This window comes from Gopherus flavomarginatus, chromosome 6, assembly GCF_025201925.1.
Source record: "Gopherus flavomarginatus isolate rGopFla2 chromosome 6, rGopFla2.mat.asm, whole genome shotgun sequence".
Lineage (NCBI taxonomy): Eukaryota > Metazoa > Chordata > Testudines > Testudinidae > Gopherus > Gopherus flavomarginatus.
Window position 1 is genome coordinate 61,449,645 of NC_066622.1, and position 22,791 is coordinate 61,472,435.

Genomic DNA, 22,791 nt, shown 5'->3' on the forward strand with positions numbered 1-22,791 from the left:
TGATTAGCGTTCCCCTGTGTGAGTGGCTTGTGTGAAAGAGGGCTGAAGTGAAAATGGGGTCCAGCCAATCTAAAGGGATTCCAATCCCCCCAAAAGGCACTCCTGCTGCTTATATGTATGTACACCGTGGCCCGTCGACATGTAAATACTTGCAAAAATGGAATTGGTATACTAGAGATGATCCAAAACTGCAATTCCCTGTGGAAGGCAGTTTTGACCTTGATAGGATTGTGCACCTCAGGGGTGCCCTTGTTGCTAACTCTGTGGGACAGGGACAGTTTGATGCTTATTTTGAGTGGCACGATGAAATGGGTAAGAGACGTCAGGAATCTCAAGTTAGGGGATTGAAAGACACCCAAGAAAAACTAAAAACCCAACTTAAAGAGGCACAGGAAAAATTAAATAGTGCTCAAGATTTGCCAAATCTTCCTTCTTCAGGTATAGTCCCTCTTTGCCCGTCCCAAACACGCCCACAACCGACTGCCCCGAAAAGAATCTATCCTTCACCCCCCTCTGATGAGCTGATTGATCTGTTTTTAGACTACAGACCGTGGCCCAATAATCCTGTACCCGCCCCTAATAACCCTCCTGCATATAGTCCGGGTGACCGGGCAGGGGTTGGGGCCGGATCTGGGGACAGAAGTGAGACGGAGGATAACCGAGATGACCGTCCGGACACCTCTTCCTCTCCGTCGGGTTCTGGTAGGCAGACGCCTCCCAAGACCCCTTCAAGTGGGTCTACGCCCCGGTCTGATACGTCTGACGACTTAAGAGAAGCTCTAGCCGTAGTGATAGTGGGAGAAAAATATATAAACGATTGGCAACAACTATCATGTAAAGAAAATATAGACTGGGAAAGCAGGGAAGTTAATTGGGAAAAAATATCTCCAAATTCGCGGCTACGATGGCTGTCAGGCACTATAGCCGAAATGAAAGAACTCATAATGTCACCAAAATATGACTCCCTTCTAAATCTTCGCCGCTCTCCGGTCTCCGACGACCCTGATGCAGTGGCTTTTCATACCCGCCGTAGGGAGTTTCTGCGTAAAGCTGAGAAAATCCCCGACCCGCCGCCTAAACCCGTTACCAGTTTTCCCCTCCGGCAGTTGCCCTCGGGCACAGGAGGGGTAATGACAGTGCATGCTCCCTGGTCACCAGGTGATCTTTACAACCTTATTGAAAAATTTCCAAAAATCAGGGAAGATCCCGTTAAATTTCAAGAGCAATTGGAAATGATAGCTAAGTGCTATAACCCCTCACATGCCAATATGCACCAGCTGTTATCAGCTATAGTGCCCAAAGAAACCCTTACCCGCCTATATGCCAGGGCAAACTGGCCAGCTGATGTTGACCGGATGTCAGAAGCTGACTATATCCAAAGAAGGACCAACCTAATTAATGAGGTTCTTAATGTATGTCCAAGAAAAACGGACTGGACCAAAATAAATGCCTGTAAACAAAGTAAGGGAGAAAATCCGGCTGATTATATGGAACGTATAAAGCAAGTGTTTGAAAGACATTCGGGGATTACTAATGCAGAACAAACAGCCACACAAGCTATAGTGGCGGCCTTCGTGCAGGGACTCTTGCCAAAGGTAGGAGAGCAGTTAAAGGTTAACTTAGTGGACTGGGAAGGTAAAAATCTGGAAGAAATTCTGGCAGCAGCACAGCATTTTCACAGACAGTTAGAAAGAAAGAAAGACGAAACAGAATCTAAGCTTATGGCTTTACAGATCCAAAGCATGCAAAACTCTGCAGGCAAAGGGCCCAGGCGAAGAACGAAACAGGCTGTGACTAAAAATCAACCCTTTGCTGGAAGTAACCCCCTGACTAATCTTAGCTCCACAGCCTGCTTCTCATGTGGGCAAGAAGGACATTGGAGACGCGATTGTCCCCAATTAGGAAAAAACCAGTGTAGGTATTGTAAAAAGGAGGGACACCTTATTAAGGATTGCCCTACGCGACCTCCTAGACAGTTTCCAAGGCAGGAGGGATTGCCCTTTCCTGCTCCACCAGCCCCAGCTCTTAACTACTAGGAAAGCCAGGAGACTAATAACATCGTCGTCGCCCCCCTTGTTCATGTGGACCAAACTGGTCCAACTGTTTCTTGTCTAATAAATGGTGTCCCTACCCCTTGCTTGGTTGATACAGGAGCTTCTAGGTCCACCTTAAGAGCACAAGATTTCTCTACTGTACCTCTTTCTGCTGAGGTCGTAACTGCTGTGGGGGTGGGAAATACCCCTATTCCCCATCCTGTGTCATCTCCCCTATCTATATCCATCGGTCCCCTTTCTGCTGATCATGCTTTCCTCCTCAGTCCGTGCTCCCCTGTAAACCTTTTAGGAAAGGATCTGTTGTGCAAACTTCATTGCACTATCTTTTGCTCTCCAGACGGGGTCTTTCTAGAGGTCCCTGACCCGGCTCATAATGAGGTTTTAGGTCTACTCCAAATTGATCCAGCCCCAGATCGGGAACCCGACCCCAGTCCTTCCTTGTTGCAACAGGAACTACTGGCAAGGGTACCCCCTTCACTGTGGGCTAAGCATGCCAACCAAGTAGGACGCATTTGTTCTGCTCAACCTGTCAAAATTCGTCTCAATCCAAGCAAACCTCTTCCTAGAGTCCGGCAATACCCCCTCTCTCAGCAAGCTGAGGAGGGAATTCGTCCGGTTCTTTCTGCTCTGCTTAAACAGGGAGTCATAGTTCCGACAGTGAGTGAATGTAATACTCCCATTCTACCTGTCCGAAAACCCGGGAAAAATACCTGGCGATTTGTACAGGATTTACGTGCTATTAATGCTGCTGTCCTCCCAACTTTCCCGGTGGTTCCAAATCCTGCTACTATTCTCTCTTGTATACCTCCCACTGCTCAGTACTTTTCTGTAATAGATTTGTGCTCTGCTTTCTTTTCTATTCCTATTCATGTGGATAGCCAGTTTCTTTTTGCGTTTACTTATCAGGAAGCTCAGTATACTTGGACCAAACTACCCCAAGGTTATACTGAGTCCCCTACTATCTTCTCTCAAATCTTAAAAAAAAGATCTGAATAATATCTCTTTTCCAAATGGGTCTGTCCTAGTTCAGTATGTAAATAATTTGTTGCTTGCTTCTAACTCTTTGAAAGCTTCAAAAGCGAATACATTGGTTTTGTTACAAGCCTTAGCTCAAAAGGGTCATAAGGCTTCAAAAGAAAAATTACAACTCTGTCTCCCTGTAGTGCATTATCTAGGTCATAATATTTCTGCAGGAAAACGCACTTTGTCTCCTTCGCGGGTGCAGGCAATTCAAAAGATCCCCAGGCCAATTACAAAAAAGCAGCTTAGGGGATTCTTGAAAATGGCAGGCTACTGTAGGCAATGGATTCTGGGTTATGCGTCTCTTGTACGGCCCTTACAAGATTTAACTCTCAATAAAATCTCTGACCCTATTCCCTGGCCCACGGAAGCAGAAAAAGCGTTTCAACAAATCAAAATTGCTTTAACTAAAGCCCCTGCTCTCGGTTTACCTGATTATAAAAAACCATTTACTCTTTTCTGTCATAAAAGAGAAGGCTCAGCCCAGGGTGTTCTCACTCAAACTCACGAAGAAAAACACAGACCCATAGCTTACTTTAGTTCCTCATTAGACCCGGTAGCAGCCGGGTTACCCCCCTGCCTCCGGTCTGTTGCCGCAGCTGCAATACTAGTTGAAGCCTCCGCCTCCCTAGTTCTTGACAGTCCGTTAACTGTTGCAGTTCCTCATGCTGTCACCGCTCTCTTAACTAAAGGCAAAACACAGCATCTTTCAAATTCCAGACTCACCAAGTATGAAATGCTTCTTTTAAATGCTGCAAATGTTACTTTGGCTAGGTGCCCAGTACTAAATCCTGCTTCTCTTCTCCCCACGGCAACCGATGGGGAACCCCATGATTGCTTATCTGTAACTGCTGAATTATCTGCTCCCAGACCTGATCTGCAGGATATTCCCCTGCAAAACCCAGAATTGATTTATTATGTGGATGGCTCCTGCTTAAGAAATGCGGAAGGACAACTGGTAGCAGGCTATGCTGTACGCGATCAACAAAGTGTTATAGAAGCATTCTCCCTCCCATCAGTAAAATCAGCTCAAGTTGCTGAACTGTTTGCCCTTACTCGAGCCTGTTGCTTGGCAACCGGAGTGTCTGTTACTATTTACACTGATTCTAGATATGCTTTCGGAGTAGTACATGATTATGGGCAACTGTGGAAATATAGGGGATTTCTTACTTCTACCGGAGCCCCTATTAGCCACGGCCCATATGTCAATGCTCTTTTATCTGCTTTGCAGTTGCCTTCTGCTATTGCTGTAGTTAAATGTGCCGCCCATAAAAAACCCCATGATGATGTTACTCGAGGAAATGCACTGGCGGACGCCTCCGCCAGGCGAGCGGCCCTTTCCGGGTCTCCGGCTCCTATCGAACTATCTGCTCTTTACATGTCCCAGCCCGTCCCTTCAGTTGACTCCTTACAGGATCTAACACTCATACAGGAGTCAGCATCAGAGGATGAGAAAGATTGCTGGAGACAGTCCGGATGTTCCAAACATCCAGAGGATGCCTTGTGGTATGCCCCAGACGGCCGCCTGGTAGCACCCTTGGCTCTACTCCCACAGCTTGCCAGGCTAGCCCACGGGTTAGCCCATGTAGGCAAGGAGGGAATGATTGCTTCTGTATCTAAGCACTGGTATGCTCCAAAGTTTACGAGCCTTGCCCAGCAATACTGCCAAACATGCCCTATCTGTATGGCATATAACAGTGGGTGACCGGTTCGAACCACCCAGGCAGCACACCCGCCACCCTGGGGACCGTTTGTAAACATCCAAATAGACTTCATAAATATGCCTAAGTGTTGTTCGTATGAATACGTGCTTGTGTGCGTATGCATGTATTCTGGGTGGGTGGAAGCTTACCCATGTGCTAAGGCAGACTCAACTACTGTAGCAAAAAAGTTGCTCAAGGAATTTATTCCTCGTTTTGGTATTCCCATCTCAATTAACAGTGACAGAGGAACCCATTTCACAGGTCAAATCACTCAGCAAATCTGTAGGGCCCTTCATGTAGACCAACGTTTACACTGCGCTCACCATCCTCAGAGCGCGGGAGCAGTGGAACGGAAAAATGGGGATCTGAAAAACAAGTTAGCAAAACTGTGTGCGGAAACAGGCCTCAAGTGGCCAGATGCACTCCCTCTGGCATTAATGCAAATGAGAAACACTCCCATGCGTAAGCATGGATTGTCTCCTCATGAGATTCTCATGGCTAGACCAATGAGGATGCCAGTATCCCCGCCTCTGCCCCCTAACACCCAAAATTTGCACCTCTGTGATGAAAGTGTACTAGAGTATTGCAAAGCGCTAATGAGACATGTTAGATTTATCCATTCACAGGTCCAAAGTGCCCTACCCGATCCAGCTGAGACTGCATGCCATCCTTTGGAACCTGGCGACTGGGTTTGCTGTAAGGTATTCCAACGAAAATCCGCCTTGGAGCCCAGGTGGAAAGGTCCATTCCAGGTCTTACTAACCACCTATACTGCAGTGAAGTGCCAAGGACTCCCAAATTGGGTACACGCATCTCACTGCAAAAAGGTAACGCCTCCTTTGGATCCCCCCGGTGCCCCGCTTGTTCCACAGCCTCAGCCGGCAACGTCAGCAGGTGAACCTGAGCAAGAACCCAAGTATCGCCTTCGAAGTCGGCAGGTCGTATAAAGCATCATGACCGATCCACAAACCAAGATAAAACAGACTGCACGAGTGCGGAAATGGCTGTTGCCCTCTATCTGGCTTATCACCGTCCTGATATTTTTTATGTTTCTCCTGAACATTTATGATTCCTACTTACTCTCAGTTGCTGCCCGAAAGACTACTTCACTGCGTTTCCTGTCAACAGTCAAGCCAAAGGTGAAAACAACCACTCCACACTACCCGATGTGTGGGATCGCAGCCAAGGGAAAAGAAAAAATCACTCCTCGTTCCGTTTTGTGTGACAAACAAAACCTTGCTACCGAACGGAAAGGAAGAGTAAAAAGGTCCCAGGAAACCTCCACCGCTAAGCCAAAGACTCTTACTATACAAGACGTTAAAAATTGGCCATGGTATAAAAGACGTTACGTAATGTGGTATCAGGGAGGAACTTGTGGTTATGCAACATGGTCTTGTGGGATACACTGGCTATTGGGATTTATCCCTAGTGCAGGTCAATGCCGCCCAGGTCAGGTCCCCTGGCCATGTCACATTATTCCAGAATTATTAGACCACCCCCACACCTCCCCTGTTCCCCCCACGGTCCCTCCTCTGAGTAATCCTCCCATAGTAACCCCATCCATTAATATCTCGGACAGTCGTACCCCTCCTGAGCCCCAGACAGATCCACACTTACCCAAGACCTCAACCGTTAGGCAGTGGCCTAGGCCCTCTTCCAATGGTAATTTGTTTTCTTACTGTCTAACCAAGTTAATTTTTTCCTCGCAGGGTCAAGTATATGAACAGCATGTTAAATGGAATGCATTTGGTATGGTGTATCTTAGCTATTGCAATATAACTTCTTATATTAATTATACAGGAGAGCCTGACCAATCTAACATTTTCATAAATACGTGGGACACTGACCATGATATAGACCTTATGCTAGTCCCAGGTACATGCTGGCCTCTTTATGGTGAGGGTCCCGAATGTTTTGTAGTCACTCATGCCACCATAACTAATGTCACCGTTAACAAAATGTGTTTAGCCACTGTAGGGTTTGTTTGTGCCCAGGACATTCCCATTACTGCAAATCTGTCCTGTACATTGCTTCAATATACCCCTTCACACTCAATTGATATCACCCTGGCCAAAGAAGGCATTCAGGTTCAGAACCAACAATTATGGTATGAGCCTACTGAAAACCCTCATTTATCAGGGTTCAGATGGACAATCCTAAATGCTACCTTGGGAACTGTCCATTTCTCCATACCCCTCACCCATTTCCAGATTACAAGTACTTATTCTAATTGCTCTAAGGGTGCTGCTATACGCCTGTTGGAGCAACAGGCTAGACTTGCAGAAAGTAGGAAAAGAAGGGATATCGTTGACACTCTGCTGCATGGTGCTAACACTGCAGCATCAGCCTGGACTTTATACAAAACGCAGGAACATGAGGGCCATCTGGGACAATTAGACCAGGCCGCAGGGTTTATTTCCGGGGCTCAAATTACTGAGGAGAAGGTCGGTATAGGCGCACTCCACACTATTTCAACACTAAGTATTGTTACCCAGGACCTGCTTAAGCAAATGGTCCACCAGATTGCTACGTCAGGAAAGGCATTGCAGTGGGATCAAGCATGTTCAGAAGTACAGGACTATCTCAATACTATCCTTCTCTCCTTACGCAAGGACCTTGAACAGCAGCGCTGGCCCACTGCCCTTACCAATACATCTGGTATCCCCCTCGATTTGTGGCCATGGAGGCTTACGTGGAAGTTCTCTAAATGGAGATGTTGGAGCTCACAGTGTTCCTTCCGGGCTTATGGACCCGTGAAAGGATTTTGGGCCCCCCACTTACCGTATCCTTCCAGGCCCTTGGGGCGGTTGTTTGTGGGACTGGGTAATTCATCGAGATGTTTGGGAAATTAAACCTCCTGGCGGTCCTAACCACTTCTTAACTGGTGCCCCGGCTATAACCCCTGACCTTTGGATAGGTCTAGGTAATCTCTGGACCTATTGGCCTTTGCAGCCCCCGCAACTGCAATGCTTTAGAAAACTACACCCAGGAGAGGTAGTAACTGTTCACCACCGAGTATGTTGGGAGGGCCCTGGTACTTTACAAGACCTAGCTTCCCATGACCTACTATCTGCTAACAGCAGTTGCGTTCATGTTAATTCTTCAATCATACACGATGTGGCTTTTAATCTCCACACTAGCTCAGGCATTCACAACATTTACTGGCCCGCAGAAAAAGACTATCAGGTTTATTTAGAATTCCAGGTTCCCTTCGACTGGACCTCTGTTGTCCCTGACCGATTCCACTCATTGCTATCCCTCCTACCAGACATTCAATCTATTTCACATTTACAAACCCAGATTCACTATTTAGAAACTGTTTACCAGGAAGCTTTAAATGCCCTCCAAACGGTTCATTTAGTCTCTACCCTCTGTGTTAAGGGTGATGTTCTATGTCAATTCACAAAAAGTTTCCAGTCACCCCAAAAACACCCTTGGTATGTATGGCTTCTTTTCACCATTGGTACAATTGCCTTTGTATGTATTTGCTGTTGGTGTTGCTGTAATTGCTGGTCACATTGTACTTGCCCTAGTACTCCCTCCCTTTCCTATCCCCCTCCACAATTAATTTCTCTTCACCCTGTCAGGTCCGAATCGTATTACAAACCCACCAATGTCAATAATGATATTTGTGTTACTTTCAGGACTAGCCTCTCCGATAACGTTCAGACCCCTTCCAATATTCCCCAGGAAGGAAACACTGGTCAAGGAACGGTGGATCAGGAAACAATCGAACAGATTGCCCAGGAACTTATGAATATCCCCCTATCAGACATTGATGAAGTGTTTGCTGATGTGGGGACCCACTAACAGCAAACAAAGGAGGGAATTGATAAAGAAAAATAACCCCAGGCCCAAAAGCCAGGTCTTGATGCTGCTATAAATTACATCAAGACAGTAGGCTGCAATCATACTAACATGTAGTAAAGTAAGAAAAGCTGATTTTCCACAAACCCTCCTGAGGCTCACTCTCTGATTTCTCTATACACTACTATTATAACACTATTATATTATTAAAATGCTGCTAAACAATTAAAATGCTGCCTTTAAGGGACTAAACTAACATAAAGTCCCTTGTATAACCCATCCATTACTACCGGAACTGACTGGCAACTGCTAGGTCACTATAGTTTATTAAGTAGCTTATGCACGCATAAAAATAACCCCAAGTAACTTGGCCAAAGGAACAAACATATATTTTTGAACCCAAGTTCCTCAAAATTTTGCTTGGGAACACAGCTGCAGAAACCGCAAGTAGGTGGACACCAGGTGTCAAGATCCTGACAAACAACAACCCGTAAAAAGAGGAAGTTGCTAAGAGCAAGCTTGCAAATTAGCTCATTCTCTATATATTTTTAGTAAATGGTGTCATTGTATTAACCAAATATGGTATCTTCGGATGCATGAGTTCATATGGTAATGTGCGGTTTTTGGCTATATAAACCCAGGTACCACTGCTGTAAGGTAGAGCGACTCTTCCAGTCGTCTCTCCCTGCATATATGCTTGTATTCTCTGATTAATCAATAAAGGAGCCTCAGGCTGTCTGATCAACTCAACTGAGTGGTGGTCCTTTTCCACAACAGGCTGATCCCCATTGGTCTCGCAGAGCTAGGGAGAAAAGGCAGCGCACTAATCCCACAGGAACGGCCACTCCCCAGTGGTCTCGCAGAGCTAGGGAAAGAGGGCAGCGCCCTAATCCCACAGGAAGGGCCGCTCCCCAGTGGTCTCGCAGAAGTAGGGAGAGGAGGCAGCGCCCTAGTGCCACAGGAAGAGCCGGTCCCCATTGGTCTCGCAGAGCTAGGGAGAGAAGGCAGCGCACTAATACCGCAGGAACGGCCGCTCCCCAGTGGTCTCGCAGAGGTAGGGAGAGAATTCAGCGTCCTAATCCCGCAGGAATGGCTGCTCCCCAGGCCCCTGGCAGAGCTGGGGAGAGAAGCCAGCGCCCCGCCCCCGCAGGATCGGGAGATCCCCAGTGGTCCCGCAGAGCTAGGGAGAGAAGGCAGCACCCTAATCCCGCAGGAAGGGCCGCTCCCCAGTGGTCTCGCAGACCTAGGGAGAGAAGGCAGCGCTCTAATCCCGCAGGAACGGCCGCTCCCCAGTGGTCTCACAGAGCTAGGGAGAGGAGGCAGCGCCCTAATCACGCAGGAAGGGCCGCTCCGCAGTGGTCTCGCAGAGCTAGGGAGAGAAGGCAGCGCCCTAATCCCACATGAAGGGCTGCTCCCCAGTTGTCTCGCAGAGCTAGGGAGAGAAGGCAGCGCCCTATTCCCGCAGGAAGGGCTGCTCCCCAGGCCCCTGGCAGAGCTGGGGAGGGAACCCAGTGCCCCGCCGCCACAGTAACCGCCGCTCCCAACTCCCGTCGCAGAGCTAGAAAGGAACCTTGCACACCACGCGCCCAGGAACAGCCGCTCTTCAGTCCCCTCGCAGAGCCGGGGAAACAATCAGGCTCCCTGCCCCTGCTAATACTGCTTCTGCCCAGTCCTCTGGCAGAGCTAGGGAGGGATGGCAGCGCCTTACTCCCGCAGGAACGGCCGCTTTACCTTCCCCTTGCAGACCTGGAGAGGGAAGGCTGCGCCCCTCCCCCGCAGGTCTGCACACTGGCCATGGCCATGGCCAGGAGCGCAACGCAGAAGCTGCTCCAGCCCTGTAGCCTGCGGGCAGCGCATTGAGGTGGGGGCAGCACGGAGCAAACAGGGCCAAGGTGGGTGCGGGGCGGAGACACAAGTGGGGCGGACACGCTCCTGCCAGGAGCTGCCTGGTTCACCCCTTGCCCGGGAGCTGCAGGAGGGGCCCGGATCATGGCTCGGCTGCAGAGCTTGGAGCCCAGGCTGGGCCCAGGAGTGAAAGGATGGGGGAGCTGCGGGTGTAGCAGAGGTTGGAGCCAAGAATTGGTTAGAGATGGGGTTGTGCCACTTCCGCTTGGCGGCAGGGGGGCCCTCTGGCTTTTTTTTTTTGCTCCGCCCCCCACATCCCAATATTTCATCCCTGACATCTGGTCACCCTAGCCTGATATGAAGGAGGATGTCTGGACCAAGGGGCCAGGGACTGGCCTCTGCTAGAGAAACCACTGTCAAGTTTTAGCCAATTAGGACAAGTCAGCAAATAAGAACAACCTCAGGTATCAGTAACTGCTACAGGTTGCAAATTCCTACATGCAGCAGTTTCTGGCACTACACCTGCACAGCTCTGCTCCCCGGCTCTTCTCGGGCTCCTGCTCTCTCCTTAGCTCTGCCCCACTCTCACCCAGGCAGTTCCAGCTCACATGGAGGACGGGACTCCCTGGCCTGGTGACTCCCTCATTACACTGCCTGGCCTGTCAGTGCAGCTAACTTGGAGCTTTGGCCTCTCCCCATTGTCCCTGGGGACTGTCAGTCTCAGGGTCCTGATTTCCCATTGATCCTTCCCCCTTCTATTGGTGCTGGGAACTAGCCAACCAACCCCCCCCCCACACACACACTAAGTTTTAGTAAAGCACACACACACACTAAGTTTTAGTAAAGGGCCAAGAGCCCCCTTACACAAGCCATCCCCATGAGGGTCACCGATGTGCAGAGAAGGCAGCACAAGCTGCTCCGATGGTGTAATGGGCAGCACTCAGGACTCTAAATCCTGTAATCTGAGTTCAAATCTCAGTGGGACCTTGTGTTGGCTTGTGTTCATAGGCGGCAGGTTATATACATTTGTGGTGCTCGTGCTCCAGGAACATTCAGGGCTGGGGGCCCTGCTCCAGCAATATTTGGAGTTGGGTCTCTTCCCCTGGCCCCTGCATGGCACCCCTCCCCTCTGCTGTGGTGCATCCCTGCCTGACAAAAAGCAGCATGTGCCTGTCCCCTGCCTGCTCCTGCTGCTGGAGAAGAGGGATTCTGGGGCAGAACTGCAGCCCCAGAGTCCTAGTGCAGGCTGCCCTCAGCCTCTCCAACACCCCCAACCCTGAGCTCCCTCTGAACCTTGATACTCTGCCCCAGTCCTGAGCCCCCTCCTGCATCATGAATCCCTCATCCTCAGCCCTACGTTCCCTCCCAGAGGGAGCACTCCTTCCCACACACTCCTTCCCACCCCCAGAGCCAGAGCCTGCACCTCTCACCCCTTCCTACAACCCTGCCGGAGCCTGCACCCAGCACCCAAACTCCATCCTAAAGCCTGAATCCTGCACCCCAAACCCCCTCCCAGAGCCTTAGGCAGGTGGGGGTGCAGTTTGTGGCGGGTTCTGGGCACCCCCAAATTTCTACAAACTTGCCACCCACCCATGCTTGTGGTAATGCCCCAGAGCTCAACTCCCCTGTCTCCAGCTGTGTAAGAGTGAATCTTTCCCCTCCTGCTGGGTGACTCACACCTCCGAGAGCCAGGTCTTTGGCAGGGATGGCCACAATGGGATAGGGCTCTAGAACTTGCTACCCTGATAGTTGGGATTCTTGCTGCTGCACCTGATGTTCACAAGCTTGGCCCTTGTGCTTCCTACCACACGTTTCCTCTGGCCCACATGGCACTTGAAGAAAGGAGTGCCAGCGCTGGGATTAATAGTCAGGCCTTGGCAGGAGGGAGGAAGAGTCCCAGGCTGGAGCCCACACACCTTCCCTCCTCTGGGCACCTAGAGCAGAGGCAGCCCAGCTCTGTCCGCTGGATACCTCAGTAGAGTAGGTGAGTTCATGTAAATACAGTCTGGTCCCAAAGCTTCCCCCCAACCCTGGTCATCAGTAGCTGCCAGGGGAGAGCTCATTCACACCTCGCTTACAAATCATCATTTGAAATTCTAAGGTTGGCCAACACTGCCGAAGCCAATGCACCAACATTGTCAGCAAACACAAAAGCTGGGTGAGGAAACCCGGCTTTGTCCAGACTTTCCAAACCTATTTGACTTTCTCAGGTACAAGTAGTTTTCATACGTTGTATCTGCTTTTAAAGTGTATGTTAACGTTTCAATTTCCATTCAAATTTGCAACCAATGACAACATTGGCAGTGCTGCATGTAACTACCTGACCACTGAGGGAGGGGGTGTTGGGGAAAATCGGGGAAGGGGGTGTACAGCCCCCTGGCTGGGGGGCGTATAGGGAATGCCCAGTTTCCCTGAATTGAGTCTCCTACTGCAGCACCTCAGTAGGTTACATCAGAGAGGAGCTGCAGTGTCTAGGCAGTGGGATGCCTGTGCCTTTAAGAGCCCAGCCCTGGGAAGTCCATGCTGAGAGGTGCTGCCTGTGAGAGGGGAAATAAAAAAGCCCTCTGCTCCCCCCACCTATGTTTGCAAACACTGGAGTCTCAGCCCACCGGGATAACTGTTCCCCCTCGGCTCCTGCCTGTGCCGGGGTTTAACCCTCTGGCAGCGCCTCTCTTCGGGCTTAACTCCGGCTCCTTCCCACCTCCCTGACTTTGCCTTCAGTCCCTCTCCTAACTCTGCCTCCAGCTGCTTGACCCCCGACCAGTCAATTTCCACCCCCTGCTCAGACCCTGGCCACCTACTCCTCTGATTTGCCCTCCTTTGCCCCTTTTTAATCCCTGTAAAAAGTAGTCGATGCTGTGTCCCATTCTCTGGAGGGAGGTCTGGGCGCCTGGCCCCTGCCTGCGCAGTGCTCAAAGTGCCCCATGATCTTGTGGATGTTTGCTGAGCGCTGCAGGGTCACCCGAAGGGGGAGAGAGATGCGGTTAGGAGGTGATGCAGCCAAGGATGCCTCACCCAACACTGAGATGCAGCCACCTCTGGGGTGATTTACACAAGTCAGCAAATGAATATGGAACAAGAAACACATTGAAAGGATCGAGGCAGCTGCAGGAGGTGGAGAAAACCAGAAAAAGCAGTAGCCCTGGATCCCAGCCCTGTCCCTCCCCCACTCTACCCCCTAATCTCCACTCCCCTCCCACATTTGAGGGGAGAACCCAGGAGTCCTGGTCCCCAGCCTTGCCCACCCCCATATTTCGATATGGCTCCATCCAACAGCTGCCTCCACAATTGCAGGGCAGTGCCATGGGGCACACCGGGGCCTGCCTGTTTGCACAGGATGGGCAATTCCAGTGCTCCAGGATGGGGAGAGATGATGCTAAGGGAGAAGCAAGCAGCAGACAGCTCCCATGACAAAGAAAGAAATGCTAGGGGGTGCTGTGCTGCAAGGAGTGAATGGGGTTGGCAGGGAATGGGAGGATCTTCCCTCACAGCAGGTGCGTCTGTCTCCCTCCCAATTCCTCCCCAGCCCTACCCCAGCCCAGGCTAATCCCAGCCCAGCTACCAGGATTAAATTTGGCCTGGATTCCGCAGCTGCTGGGGGTGGGGCGTGGGGCTGGGAAGAATGAGCCTCTACTCCTCCTTCCCCAGACACAGTAGCATGGGCACAGACCAAAGGAGCCTGCAGCACTGCTGCCTAGAGGAAACTGAGGCACCAGCCACTGACAGACACATAATGGCTCTCCTCATCCTCATTCTCTTTTCCATATACAACCTGGCCAGGGGAGGGGGGGTAAACTCAAGGCAGTTGCATAGTTAACCTGTGGAACTCCTTGCAAGAGGATGTTGTGAAGGGCAAGACTATAACAGGGTTCAAAAAAGAACTAGATAAGTTTATGGTGGATAGATCCATCAAGGACTATTAGCCAGGGTGAACAGGGATGGTGCCTGTAGCCTCTGTTTGCCAGAAGCTGGGAATGGGCAACAGGGGATGGATCGCTCGATGATTCCCTGCTCTGTTCATTCCCTCTGGGGCACCTGGCACTGGTCACTGTCAGAAGACAGGAGGATACTGGGCTAGATGGACTTTGCTTCTGAACCAGTCTGGCCGCTCTTATGTCTCCCTTGGCGCAGCAGTGACACCCAGTGGGCAGTCAGAGTAATGCACAGAAGGTGTTTTGCTTGGCGCAGCAGTGACACCCAGTGGGCAGTCAGAGTAATGCACAGAAGGTGTTTTCCTTGGCGCAGCAGTGACAGCCAGTGGCCAATCAGGGTAATGCACAGAAAGTGTTTCCATTGATACAGCAATGACACCCAGCGGTCAGGTGGTGTAATGCACAGCGAGTCTCTGCCTTGTAGGAGCAGTGACACCCACGGACCAGTCACGGTAAGGCACAGAGTGTATTTCTCACCAAGCTGGGTAATGCACAGAGCCTGTTTCCCATGGAGCAGCAGTGACACCCAGTGACCAGCAGGAGTGGCATCAGACTCTTCTCGCTTGGTGGGAGACTGAGGTGGGTAGACAAAAAAAATTGGGGGGCTGTGCCCCCCATCACCTGGCCTCTCCCATGCCTCTGCTCCTTCTCAGTTAAAGGCCAGGCTCATCTCCTCTCCCACTGGCCAGGATTTACAGCAATACAACCTTTATTAAAATAAAATAGTGAACAGTTTACTTTCAATAAGCTAAATCTGTCCAAATTTTAGTATTAAATCCAAAGTTCTTAAAGATCCCATCAACAACCAAAACCTAAATGAAAATTGGAAACCAAAAACAATGCTTAATTTAAAACCCAAACATTAAGAAAAACTTTGTTTTTAAAAATAAAAACTAACAAATGCCATAAATAAATAATTTCAAGGTTTTATCAAAAAGGTGTGCTACAGCAGGATGATAAAATAACATCAAATAAATAAGCCTGAACTCTAAAACCTCCTATAAAGGAATTGAATCCTTGAATACTGGCCAAATCTGTATAAAATATGCAGAAGTATGTCAAAACTGGTGTTGCAGGTCAGCCATTCGAATCCAGCAAATGTCAATTAAAATCTCCATTCCAACTTAAAAAATCAAAACAACCCAATAAACCAAAACAGTCACCGCCTGAAACAAACCTGCACAGAAGCAAAATTAAACCTGTGCCAACATTGGAACAAATGATGTAAATGTCTAATTCTAACTTCTTCTTTCTTGCAGGAGGAAAGTGTTTTGCACCCCAGTAACCAGGCTATCACTGCAGCTTTCCTTTTACGAAATAAGATTTTTACCAAATATAAATTGCCCTCAAATTTCTCTAAGAGAAATTGAAATTGTATCTTTGCACTAATATCCCAAGTGTGCAAGTCCATCCCCTCAGAGCAGCCCCACACCCTGAGCCCAGGGGAGAATCCCAACTAGTTTGGGCATTTGTAACCCTGGGGCCTGAAGCTGATGAGAGAAAGGGAAGTGAGCCATCTTGGAGCTTTCCGATACCACCTGCTGGGAGCACAGGGAATTGACTGAGCGACGTCCTGGCTGATTTTGACCTTGTTCTCCACCAGCAGGCTCCACTGGAGAGCTCGGGAGTGAGATGACCATGGGAGCACCCTATGTACATATTAAAATCTGGCATTTGGGGGCCATTGGGGTGAAATGTGGGTACTTTTGGGGTTGGGTCCCACATGCGAAGGGATGTGGACAATTTGGAGAGGATCCAGCTGCGGGCAATAGAAATGATTAGGAGGCTGGGGCACATGACTTACGAGACCCTACAGGCCATATCCTGTATGTTAAGCTAAGGCAAGGTTAGAATATCTATATTGTGACCTTTTACTAAGAAAGCAAAGTTGACCTGTATCTTGTTACTTAAATAGATAAGTACTCACGCCTGTCTAAGACCTTTACTTAGACCAATCGACAATGGAGAATGGCATAGGGTTTTTTTTCAGTATTCTACCCACAGACTTAACAGGTACAACACAAGGGAATTTATGTGCATATGTACATGTCATCAACATGCACAAACATACTAGCCAGTGAAGTAAGCGTACCCTAACGTTTTGTGGGTGAGGAATGAAATTTGGACATAGGAGGAAGGATTTCCGGTGCTTGTGCCCTATAAAAGAGGTAACTCAACTCACTAGAGCACTTCACTCTATCATTCTAACTTACTTACTCCACTCTCTCTCTATGTACTAGCAGTAGACTGTACTTGTTCTGAAACTTTAAGTTTCAAGGGAACTAGGCTAAGCTCCATTTCCGTAAGTTTTTATTCTTTGTTTATTAGGATTTGATTTTAAGTTTAACTTAGTCAAGTAAACCCTAAGTAACAGTAGCTTTTTCTAAGCGCTGCATCTTTCACTCAAGAATTGAGAAACCTGAACTGCAAGGCTGGTTCTGTGTCTCTTAGCACCAGATTATCAAGGAAGTGTGTTAAGAGACATTAACCAAAACTTTGTTGCATATAATGCCCTATGTATCTATTGAATAGCAGTAAAGCAACTGTAACTTTGTAACTCAATTAAATTAAATAAAATGTAAGCTAATAAATTAAATGTTCATCATATTATCCAAATTAATATTATTAGTACACCCTAAATCAGGGTACATGGGACAGAGAGTTGGAGTGCAGGTGGATGAGGGCACTGGCCCTGGGAGTGCAGGCTCTAGGGTGGGGTTAGAATGAGAGGTTCAGGGTGCAGTAGAGGGCACGGGGTTAGGGCAGATAATTGGGCTGTCAGGGCTCTGGAACAAGACCAGGAAAAAGAGAATTGAGGTGAAAGAGGGAGATCAGGCTAGAGCAGAAAGTGGTGGGGGAAAAAGAAGTTTGAGCTGTAGGTGGGAAGAAAAAACTCAACCCCCCTCTTATAAGGCCCTATAAGAAAGACATCTCTCCCCCACTGCAATAGCAACTCCAGTGGGCCTGGGCTGAGGGGAGAACTCCTCTCCCCAGCAGCTCCAGCTGGTTTGGGCTACAGACATCTTGCCTCCACAGATCTGGTGTTCTTGGGCTGGGACAGGGGAGGGACTCCTCTCCTCTCCATTTGGGACATGGCGGGATGAGAGATGTTACAGAGTTTTACGGGAAATCATTATTTGCCTGATTCATGTGCCAGTCCTAGTCTCTGCTGACCCAAACAAGCCATTTATCCTGCATGCTGATGCCAGTTTGGAGGGTTTGGGAGCAGTCTCGTACCAGGAAGTGGAAGGCAAATATAAATCTGTAGCCTTTGCCAGCTGAGGACTGTCTGATAGTGAAACTTGCTATCCCATCCACCAGCTGCAGTTCTTGGGCTTGAAATGGGCCATCACTGAGAACTTTGGAGACTACTTGTGTGGTGCTCAGTTTCAGGTATGGACAGAGAACAATCCACTGACTTATGTGTTAACAAGGGCTAAGCTGGATGCTGCAGGGCAGAGACGGGTGGCTACTTTTGCTAGCTGTGACTTCAGCATTCAATACCAATGATTTGGTATAATAGGGAGTGTGATTTACCAGGAGCACCAATTCTTGGTTGTGGGGAGGATGTAAGCAGGGTCAGAATGAACTCTACCCTGACATCTGTTGGTGATGCGTTGTAAAAGTCTTTTGTTGCTGATGTGCATGGTCACACCCACCCCGCATTGCATGATGGGGGTGCTTGTCCAAATGGTCATTTCGGCTGCTGTGAGATCCCCAATCTCTTTCTTATTAGGGCAGGAGTAATAAAGTGTAGTTATCCTGGTGATATGAATCAAGGACAGTAGAACGGTCCTTAGCAGGTCATGCTTTTGGGAGTCACCCGAACCTACATATATCTCATTAGGCAAGGGACATGGGTTCCAAAGCATAGTGAAATAAAAAAATTTGATAATGAATATTTATATTTAGTATTATGGGTCTTTTTTGAAGTTTATAACTGCAGATTTTATGGCCTTTTTTTCTTTTCTTGTTTAAAAATAAAGCTTTTTGTAATTGTATTACAATTTCAGTTCTATGCTACAGACCTAAGATCACTAATAGTTAAGTATAAATTTCGGATGTATTTAGAGTGTGGGGTTCTGATCTCACTTACACACTGAAAGTTGTAAGCAACTTCACAGTTAGGTAAAATGCTCTTTTCCAGTCTGACTGCATGGAAATTTTGCAGGTTGGACTCAGGAAATGCAGCTGGGGGGAAGGACTGTTGTGGCACATGCCCGATTTCTGCAACCAACATTTGCTAAATCACTCCATAATGCCACACACAGAGCGACCTTTTACCTTTCAGAACCAGAATATATCACAGAAGAGATCTAATACCATAAGTTTAAGGTGAGCGACTGTAGCACTAACAGCAATTTTAAGAGATTCAAAAATGTCTCTGTCTTTACACACCAGGAACAGCAAAAAGGAAATCAACTAAAACACCCACAGACAACAAAACACCCATTCTTACCTCCCACCTGCTTTTGGCATTTGGAACCCATACCCCTTAATGGTGAGTACTTTTCAGGTGAGGGTGAAGCTGAAGGCTTAACTGAAAACAGTTTAAGAAGTGCTCCCGTCTCTGGCACTCAGCTATCCAGCTCCCAATGGGGTCCAAACCCCAAATAGATCCCTTTTACCCTGTAGAAGCTGTAATATCCTGTGACCAGGACAGCTGCCTAGCAGACTGCGCATCTGCCTGCCAGCGTGAGAGCGCATAAGGTGCTAATCCAGATAGTGGTGGCTGAGTGGCAGCGGTCATGAAAAACCAGCAGAATGGTGCAGCAAAAGTGTGCTGGGCCCATAACCCAGAGATTAATGGATCAAAGCCATCCTCTGCTACATGTTTGCTTGCTTCTTTTCCCTCAGGGCCTTCCAGCAAGGCAGTGACCAGCAGAGCACCAAGAGCCTAGGCCATGAGGCTACCTGGACTGAAGGCAAGAGGCAGGCCTGGGTATGGCGAGGGCCTCCTGTCCTGGAATGAGGTTGCAGTACTTCCTGGTCCCCTTTTCCCACCCACACTGGCAGGCAGCGTGTGCTGCGGGAGAACAGGAAGGAGGCTCTCGGGACACCAGGCAGTGCTGTGTGTGTGGCTGTCAGGGGAAAGAGCCTAGGCTCCTGACTCAAACTGCCATTGACTGGCGTGGCTCTGCACACCGTCAGCCAGGACAGGCCAGGCTGCGGACGTGACTCAGGCGTGAGCAGCATGGCCACGCTTTACTGACAAGGCGTGAGGCAGGCCAAGAGCTTTGCACAGCCTACAGGGAAGTGGGAGGGAGGCGTCTTTGAGCCGGCGTGTCTCGTCTGCTTCTCCTTTGCCACTTGGGCGGAGGCGGAGAGAGAGAAAAATGTTCCTGGCTGAAAGTTTTTGTGCTCGGCCTTGAGGATTAAACCTGAGCCTCTGGAACAGCTGCTGGGAGATGTGTTTCTGAATGACATCCAGCCCGGTCTTCGGGCCACTAGCTGAACGCACTGAGGCCAAGAGGCAGCAAAATGGGACCTTTGAGGCTCTCCACAGGCAGGGCCAGCTTTAGGAAGTGCGGGGCCCAATTCGAACATATTCGGCGGGGCCACGGCAGGGATGACTAAAAAAAAACCCATGTAAATAAAAGCCTTTCATTTCTTAGCAGCCGGTTCCCTGTAAAAAGTTCTGATTTAAGGGATGTGACACAGTATGTATTTTTTGTACCAATAGGATTACCATACATCCATATTTTTAAAAATTTCTCCCAGATGGTCTATTTAAGAACCAAAAAGCTGGACATGTCCAGGAAAATACGGATGTATGTTAACCCTACCTAAAATTCTTTTTTAAAAAGATGGGCCTGAACTAGAAATGAGCTCCGTTTCACATGTGTGGGTCCCCGCCACTCCCTGGGGGTGTGCTAGGGTGACCAGATGTCCCGATTTTATAGGGACAGTCCCGATTTGGGGGGTCTTTTGCTTATATAGGATCCTATTACCCCCCACCCTGTTCCAATTTTTCACACTTGTTGTCTGGTCACCCTAAGGTGTGCACACCTTTGGGTCACAGCTGTTCACTGCCCCTCTCATTGCAGCGTGTGTGCAGGGTTACTGCCCTTGGAACTGCAGGGCACCAGTGGACATGGGGCTGGCTGGAGGCAGGGCAGGGGCTGACTGGAGGTAGGGTCTGGCTGCAAGCAGGGCAAGGCGTGCGGGGCTGGCTGCAGACAGGACAGGGGGTGCAGGACTGGCTGCAAATGGGCTGGCTGCAGGCAGGGCAGGGTGTGTGGGAATGGCTGCTGACAGGGGCTAGCAGCAGGCAGGGGGATGTGGGGTGGAGTGGGCTGGTTGGCTTCAGGCAGGGCCTCAGGGGAGTGCGCAGGGGTTGGCAGGCCTGGAGACAGAGGAGTGTGGGACTGGCTGGCTTAAGGCAGGGGAGTGCAGCAAGGGTTGACTGGAGACAGGGCACGGGGTGCGGGGCTGGTGCAGGCAGGGCAGGGGGTGCAGCAGGGGCTGGCTGTGGGCAGGGGTGTGGGTACAGGGGGTACAGCCTACCCTGTACGGTAAGTGCCCCCTCCTCCACCAAGGTAGCAGCAGCAGCCCAAGGCTCGGGGGCTATTTAAAGGGCCTGGGGCTCCCCTGCTTCCACCGCCCCAGCCCTTTGAATAGCCGCAGGAGCCCTGGAGAAGTGGCGGGGCTCCGGGGGCTGTTTAAAGGGCCAGGGCGGTAGAAGCAAGGGGAGCCCCAGACTTTTTAAATAGCCCCCAAGTCTCCAGCAGTGGGGCTCTGGTGGCAATTTAAACAGCCTGAGGCTCCAGTCCCTGCTGGGAGCCCCAGGCCCTTTAAATTGCCCCCTGGGGAAGCTGGGCCACCCTAGTACAGTGCACCAGCAGGGCTTGGGTGCGGGGCCCGATTCAGAGGAATTGGCCTAAAGCCGGCCCTGCCCGCAGGAAAGCAAGGAAGTAGCACAGGCTTATCACTGTCCCTGGGTGGGCTTGAACCACCATCCTTTCAGTTAAGAGCCAAACGTGCTGACCCATTGCACCATAGAGACACAGACAGGCCAGGCTGTATGGAGCACAACAGTCAGGAATCAGCTCAGGGTCCGGTCTAGCACATGCATGCAGTGGTTGGACAAGCAACAGCAAGGAACTGGACTGGTGCGGAGTGAACGATCTGTGGGAAGGAACCGAAAATAGTACTGGGGCTGCAGTACAGGGCTTGCATACACTTTCTTTGGCCTGTTTCGCTGGAAGAGTTAGCAGGACAAGCTTGTTAGTCACAGGTAAAGGGGTGAGTTTATGCAAATTCCGGACTCTGGGACCACAGCTGGGGTGGGACAGGCACAACTTTTGTGGCACATGCACCCTCTCTGCAACCAACCTTTGTTACTTCACTCCATAACAGCACACACAAAGCAACCTTTTACTTTTCAGCACCAAAATATACTGTAGAAGAAATCTAATAGTATAACTTTAAGATGAGAAACTTCAGTACTAACAACCATTCTAAAGATATTCAAAAATACCTCTGTCTTTAGACACCAGACACAAAATCAATCAGACCAAAAACAAACATCTACTCCTACTTCCCACACACTTGGGGAGGGGAGGGGGTTTGGAACCCATACCCCTTAATGATGAGTCCTTTCCAGGCGAGGGGCAAGCTCTCAGGCCTCAAATGCCAGGTACAGTTACTCTCTCCTTGTTCCAAACTAAACAGGAAAATACACTTGATTACTCCTGCCCCAATAACAAAGAGATGGGGGATCCCACAGCAGCTGAAATGACCATTTGGAAAAGGACTCCCCTCATGCAATCTGGGGTGGGTGTAACCATGGAAATGACATCAGCCCCAAAAGGCCTTTACAACAGATCACCAACAGATGGCAGGGTAGAGTTCATACCGACCCTGCTTAAACTAGATTGTGGCAAAGATTAAAAAACACTGAATGTTAAAACTCACCAAACGTGGGTGAATCCATTCTCATTGTCGTACCCGCTTCTTAAACTCCACACCTGAACGTAGCCCTCACATGGACAACATACCCTCCTAACTCAGTGTCTGTACGTTAACCTTTTACCCCCAGTCAGGGCTATTGCAGATTCTGTATTCCTTACGCCACCCGATCTTAAACCGAACTTCGCACCCCCTGGGTAATCTGTACATTGTTCCCTGATCACCAGAAACTTCTACACCTAAATGCTGTACCGTACACCTTTTTCTTCTTTGAACGTCATCTTACTAAAATGTTGACATTTGTTCGAGATCCCGGCTCCTGTTCCCTTGCAAGGCGTGTGCCTTTGCTCCAGGTTTTAGTCTGCTAATACAGCGGGGCAGGGTGGGGGCCGATTGAGCCAGAGGCGCTTGCCTGCTGCAGACACGGATCAAAGGCTGAACCTCATCCCCCACGAGCTAAAGGCTTAAGTGAAAACAGTTTAAGCAGTACTCCCATCTCCAGCACTCAGCTACCCAGCT

The 22,791-nt window shown here is 49.4% G+C and overlaps 1 protein-coding gene and 1 non-coding gene across 2 annotated transcripts in view; both read right to left on the reverse strand.

The window, feature by feature from the left end:
• The window catches only part of LOC127054176 (zinc finger protein 850-like), a gene marked incomplete at both ends in the record, with an annotated part of 1,166,641 nt that overhangs the window by 1,077,568 nt on the left and 66,282 nt on the right, over positions 1–22,791 (reverse strand). The gene's annotated exons all lie outside the window — the stretch shown is intronic.
• On the reverse strand, positions 21,294–21,367 carry TRNAK-CUU (transfer RNA lysine (anticodon CUU)). Its single transcript has one exon. It is a non-coding gene; the product is annotated as a tRNA-Lys (tRNA).